Source organism: Arabidopsis lyrata (genome assembly GCF_000004255.2).
Source record: "Arabidopsis lyrata subsp. lyrata unplaced genomic scaffold ARALYscaffold_3, whole genome shotgun sequence".
In the NCBI taxonomy this organism is placed as follows: Eukaryota; Viridiplantae; Streptophyta; class Magnoliopsida; order Brassicales; family Brassicaceae; genus Arabidopsis; species Arabidopsis lyrata.
Genome location: NW_003302553.1, coordinates 20,016,247 through 20,022,551, shown reverse-complemented (window position 1 = coordinate 20,022,551; position 6,305 = coordinate 20,016,247).

The following is a 6,305-nucleotide window of genomic DNA, read 5'->3' as shown; positions in this document are numbered from 1 at the left end:
TAGTTCTCTGTCTTACTCGTTCAATAATGTAGTTAAACATGTCCTTTTTCTTTCTTCCAAATTGTTCGGGAAGGCCTAAATACTTACCTCCCCCACCTTGATTGGGGATTCTCAAAATCCTTTTAAGACGTTCTTGCACCTGCCCTCGTACTCTTGAGCCAAAAGTAATCATTGACTTGGAAACATTTATTTTCTGTCCTGAGTAATACTCATACACTTCAAAAACGTCACGCAAAGCTTGACAGTTTCGATTATTTGCTTGACAGAAAAACAAAGAGTCATCCGCGAATTGTAAATGAGTAATGGAGGGGACTCGCAGATCGCCAGATTCTACTTTGGACTTTATCAAATGATTCATGATATCCGCACATAAGATAAAAAGATACGGAGATAGAGGGTCTCCTTGTCGGATTCCACGTTCTGGAATTACTTCTCCAAACGGCGAGCCATTAATCAAAACTGAGTAGTGTACTGTTCGAACTGTAGACATTATCCAACCTATCCACGTATCTGAGAAACCAAATAAACGCATTGTGGTCTCAAGAAAATTCCATTCTACTCTGTCGTATGCTTTGCTAACATCAGTTTTGACCGCCATATATGATTGTGAGACACGTTTCCGGGTCTTTAAAGAATGCATCATCTCATGAGCGATTAAGACATTGTCAGTTATTAACCTTCCGGGGATGAAAGCCGCTTGGGAATCAGAAACTATACTATTAAGATGGCTTTTTAACCGGTTCACTAGACATTTGGAAATGATTTTGTACAATACATTGCAAAGGGCAATAGGCCGGTAATCCGAAAGCGTTACCGGTTCTGTGATTTTCGGAATCATGCAAATGTTAGTGTGATTGATTTCTGGCCTCATGTAAGATGATTGGAAGAACAGCTGAACCTCTTGAATCACATCTTCTCCGACGATGTCCCAGCATTGTTTGTAAAAACGCGCAGTTAAACCATCAGGGCCTGGTGCTTTATCATCTCCTATTGATTGGACTGTGTCGTATATCTCTTCCGCAGTAAACTCTTTTGTTAAGTCCTCGTTAACTTCCGACGTAACTGATGGTGCAAAATCTGCAAAATCGATTGGAGAGACTTGGTGGCCCGTAGATGTGTAAACTTGTGTGAAATAACGTTCAACATGGTTCCCAATTTCATCATCTCCAGAGAAAACATTTCCACTATCATCCTTTATAGAAGTGATAAAGTTCTGTGCAAATCTATTTTTCGCACAAGCTTGGAAAAATTTAGTGTTTCTGTCTCCTTCTTTTAACCACTGGTTCCTGCTCTTCAATTTCCAGTAAATCTCCTCACCTCTATAAGCTGCAGCCAAGTCTCGTTGAATTGCTGGGATTCGTCGTCTTTCATGCCGCAAATTACTTACCATTGCTTTGTTCAAACGAAATTGAAGGTTACTGATACGTTTTGCTGCGTTTATGTTTGATTTATGTTTGAACTTAGCCATTGAACGCCGACAATTCTGTATTTGATCGATGATGGTAGAATGATATAGATATTTACTTGATTCCCAACTATCTTCTACTGTGTTTTTGAAACCATCTGTTGGTGTCGGATCCCGCACCAGAAGTACGAGGCCAACCAAAGATTGCCACGTAGTCAAGCGGGTGGCCCATAAAGGATGAAGCCCATTGGGCCCATGAACCGAGGGGACGGTCGAAGTGGTTGTCACCACTTCGAGAGTCCGAAGTGACTGCACTGAGATGTGAGTTCGGTGTAGAAGACGCGAGTAGGTCGGTTCAAGGACACTTGGGCCAAAAGAGGCGAGGCCCATGAAAATCAGAGTCAACTCAAATTCAAACGTTGAGCATTAAAGTCGAAGAATCAAAACGGACACATTTAAGAAGAAATAATTGTACTTAATTACTCATTTTAAATGTCGCTTATCTATGTATAAATATAGAGGCCAATGGCCATGTAAAGGGGATCTTCCTCTCAAGAGAGAAATACTATAGCAATTTTCATATCAATTTACAAGTTCTTACGTATTCATTTTTGTCCCTCAAGAATAATCTTTCCCACTTAACAAAATACTTGAGTGTGTGAATCCGACATCCACATTTTGGCGCCGCCTGTGGGGACATCAGGATTCTTGAGTGGTCAGATTTCTTCTTTTCTACATTCCCGAGATAAGCGACAATGTCCGGAGGAGACGCCGTTGAGACATCATTGGCCGAAACCCTCAAAGCCATGCAGCAAACCATGTCGGACATATCACAAAAATTCTCGGATGTGGAGAAGGCCGTCGATACGTTGCAAACATCCCAGGTATCTCTTAGTCAAAACGTCAATAATATACAAACTCGTGTTCGCTCTTTAAGTGCAGGAAACCCGGTGGGAACCCGAAGAGGGATATTCAACTCGCCAAGTTCCGCTGCACGAAATGAAACCAGCGGACAAACAACTCCCGGTGCTACTAATAATGTAGCTCAGACGTCGGAAGAAGAGACGCAGCTCGGGGATGAAGAACAACTTGCAGCTCAGTACGAGCAGGAGAACCTCGACCAGTTCGAGACCATGAAGAAGGTTAGCCAGGAATTAAAAGAAATGAAATCAAAATTTCATCAGGCTACAAGTTCGGAGCCAGACATCAATCGAGTCATTGAAGAAGCTAGGCGAACCCCTTTTATCCCGCGAATTGCAAGTTTGAGGATCAAAGATTCCCGGAAGCTCAAGTTGGACCCTTACAGCGGATTGGAGGATCCAAAAAGCTATCTTGCAGCCTTTCTGATCGCTGCAGGAAGAGTCGAATTGGATGAAGCTGATGAGGACACAGGCTATTGCAAGCTGTTTTCGGAGAATCTATGTGGCCAAGCTCTAATGTGGTTCACCCAATTAGAGCCGGGTTCGATCAGCAATTTCGACGAACTATCAGCCGTGTTCTTAAAGCAATACTCTATCCTTATGGATAAAAGCGTTTCGGATGCCGATCTTTGGAACTTAACGCAAGGATCTAATGAGTCACTTCGAGTTTTCATCACCAAATTCAAAGGAGTGCTATCAAAACTCCCAAGAATCTCACAGCAATCAGCTTTATCTGCCCTACGAAAAGGATTGCGACATGATTCAAGGTTTAAAGAAGACTTAATACTTCATAAACCAGACACAATTCAGGATGCACTCTTCCGCGCAAACAATTGGATGGAGGTAGAAGACGAAAAAGAAAGTTTTGCCAAACGGAATAAACAAGAAAAGCCGGCAGTCACCGTCCCCACCAAGAAGTTCGAACCTAGAGAGAGCAAAGGACCAAGGAAGTTTGGGTCGCAACCCTTCAACAATTCCGTCGGGAAGCAATTCCAAGGGAAAGGAAGATCAAACACTTGGGTCCGTGATGAAAGTCTATATTGCGACATTCATAAAGTAACCGGACATTTAACCAAGGATTGCAGCGTTCTTAAAAAGCACCTCGCAGAGCTGTGGGCTAGTGGCGATCTTTCTAAATTCGATATAAAAGATTTTGTGAAGGAATACCACGAAGCAAAGGAAAACTCCAAAGATCAAGATTCCAAAAGACCAAGGTTATCCAACGAGGAAGAACCAAGGAGTTCGAAGGGGAAGATCAATGTGATTCTAGGGGGTTCCAGATTTTGCGGGGATTCAATAAGTTCCATCAAAAAACATAGACGAAATGTCTTACTTAAAGCAAGCTTGAGTGAAGAAATTGATTTTCAAGGTGCTACAATATCATTTAACGAAGAAGAAACGCGGCATCTCGAAAGACCGCATGACGATGCTCTAGTCATTACTCTCGACGTCGCAAACTTCGAAGTATCAAGGATCCTTATAGATACAGGCAGTTCGGTCGACTTGATCTTTTTAAGTACTCTAGAAAAAATGGGAATCAGCAGAGGAGACATAGTAGGACCTCCATCTCCACTAGTTGCATTCACAAGCGAGTCAGCCATGTCTCTCGGGACAATCAAGCTACCGGTCCTTGCCAAAAAAGTATCGAAAATTGTAGACTTCGTCGTCTTCGATAAGCCCGCAGCTTACAACATCATCCTTGGGACTCCCTGGATTTATCGAATGAAAGCAGTTCCCTCTACGTACCATCAATGTATCAAATTTCCAGCATCAAATGGGGTGGAAACAATTCGGGGAGACCAAGAAGCTTCACGGACTTGTTACTTAGCTAGCCACCGTATGAAGATTCAATAGCAACTAACGAAGCCCGCAAAAGAAGGACTAAAAATAAAATTTCCTAGTGGGCAGAAGAAAGAGGATGTAGTGGTCGAAGTGGTACTGGAAGAAGACAAGCCGGACCGGAAAATTAGAATTGGAGCAACTTTGACTGGCCAAATAAAAGAAGCTTTGATCGAACTCTTAAGGAAAAACAAGGCGTCGTTTGCATGGTCAGCAGCGGACATGCCGGGCATAAATCCGAGTATAATTTGTCATGAACTAAACGTAGATCCAAGCTTCAAACCGGTTAAACAAAAAAGAAGAAAGCTTGGAGTGGAACGGGCAAAAATAGTAAACGACGAAGTGGATAAACTCTTGAAGATAGGGTCCATAAGAGAAGTGCAGTATCCGGAGTGGGTAGCAAACACTGTCGTTGTCAAGAAAAAGAACGGGAAAGATAGGGTTTGCATCGATTTTACAGACCTAAACAAAGCATGTCCTAAAGATAGTTTCCCGCTCCCGCATATAGATCGACTTGTAGAGTCCACCGCTGGAAATGAGCTGTTAACGTTCATGGATGCCTTCTCGGGTTATAATCAGATAATGATGAACCCCGAAGATCAAGAAAAGACGTCATTTATCACAGATAGAGGTATCTACTGTTACAAGGTAATGCCTTTTGGTTTGAAAAATGCAGGAGCAACTTACCAACGATTGGTGAACAAAATGTTTCACAATCACCTCGGGAAGACTATGGAAGTCTACATAGATGATATGTTGGTTAAATCATTGAAGAAAGAAGATCATGTTAAACATTTGGAGGAATGTTTTGACATTCTCAATAAATATCAAATGAAGCTAAACCCGGCGAAATGCACATTCGGAGTCCCATCCGGAGAATTTCTTGGCTATATCGTGACAGAAAGAGGGATTGAAGCCAATCCAAATCAAATTAACGCCTTTCTGAACATGCCATCTCCAAGAAACTTCAAAGAAGTACAACGGTTGACTGGGCGGATTGCGGCTTTGAACCGTTTTATCTCGAGGTCAACAGATAAGTCGTTGCCTTTCTACCAAATTCTAAAAGGGAACAAAGGATTCCTTTGGGATGAGAAGTGTGAAGAAGCTTTTGGGCAGCTCAAGGCATACTTAACCACTCCACCTGTACTGTCCAAACCGGAAGTAGATGAAAAACTTTACTTGTACGTATCAGTTTCAAACCACGCGGTTAGTGGAGTCTTGGTTCGGGAAGACCGTGGGGAGCAGAAACCAATTTACTACGTGAGCAAGTCAATGACTGATCCGGAAACCAGATACACAATGATGGAAAAACTCGCGCTCGCGGTGGTAACTTCGGCTCGGAAGCTTCGTCCATATTTTCAATCCCATCCGGTTGAAGTATTAACTAACCAACCACTCCGAACAATACTTCATGGTCCAAGTCAGTCCGGACGTTTGGCGAAATGGGCGGTGGAATTAAGCGAGTACGACATAGAGTTCAAAAGCCGGATCAGTATGAAGGCTCAGGTCTTAGCAGACTTCCTGACCGAACTACCAATACCTGGAACGATAGAGCAACCGGAGAACCAAACTTGGAAATTACACGTAGACGGGTCTTCAACAAAACAAGGATCCGGAGTGGGAATCAAGTTGGAATCTCCAACATCGGAAATTCTAGAACAGTCATTCCGATTATTATTCAAAGCCTCCAACAACGAGGCAGAATGCGAAGCCCTTATTGCCGGACTTCGACTAGCACAAGGAGTTGGAGCTAAGGAAATATTGGTTTATTGCGATTCGCAATTAGTAGTTAACCAATTTAACGGAGACTACGAGGCTAAAGATTCAAGAATGGAAGCATACCTCGAAGTGGTGAAGGATCTATCTAAAAATTTCTCGAAATTTGAATTGATCCGTATACCTCGGGGAGAGAATACAACTGCAGATGCACTTGCCGCATTGGCGTCAACATCAGATCCTGAGTTAAAGAGAGTTATTCCAGTAGAATGCATCTCGGAGCGAAGCATTCAAGACAGCAAGGAAACCCTCGTCGTTACAAGGTCTCGAGCAGCGGCACGCGACCGTGGCGAACCAGAGATCGAACCGCCACCCAACAAACGAAGAAAGTCAAAGGGATCAAATACATCTAACAAGGAACCCGT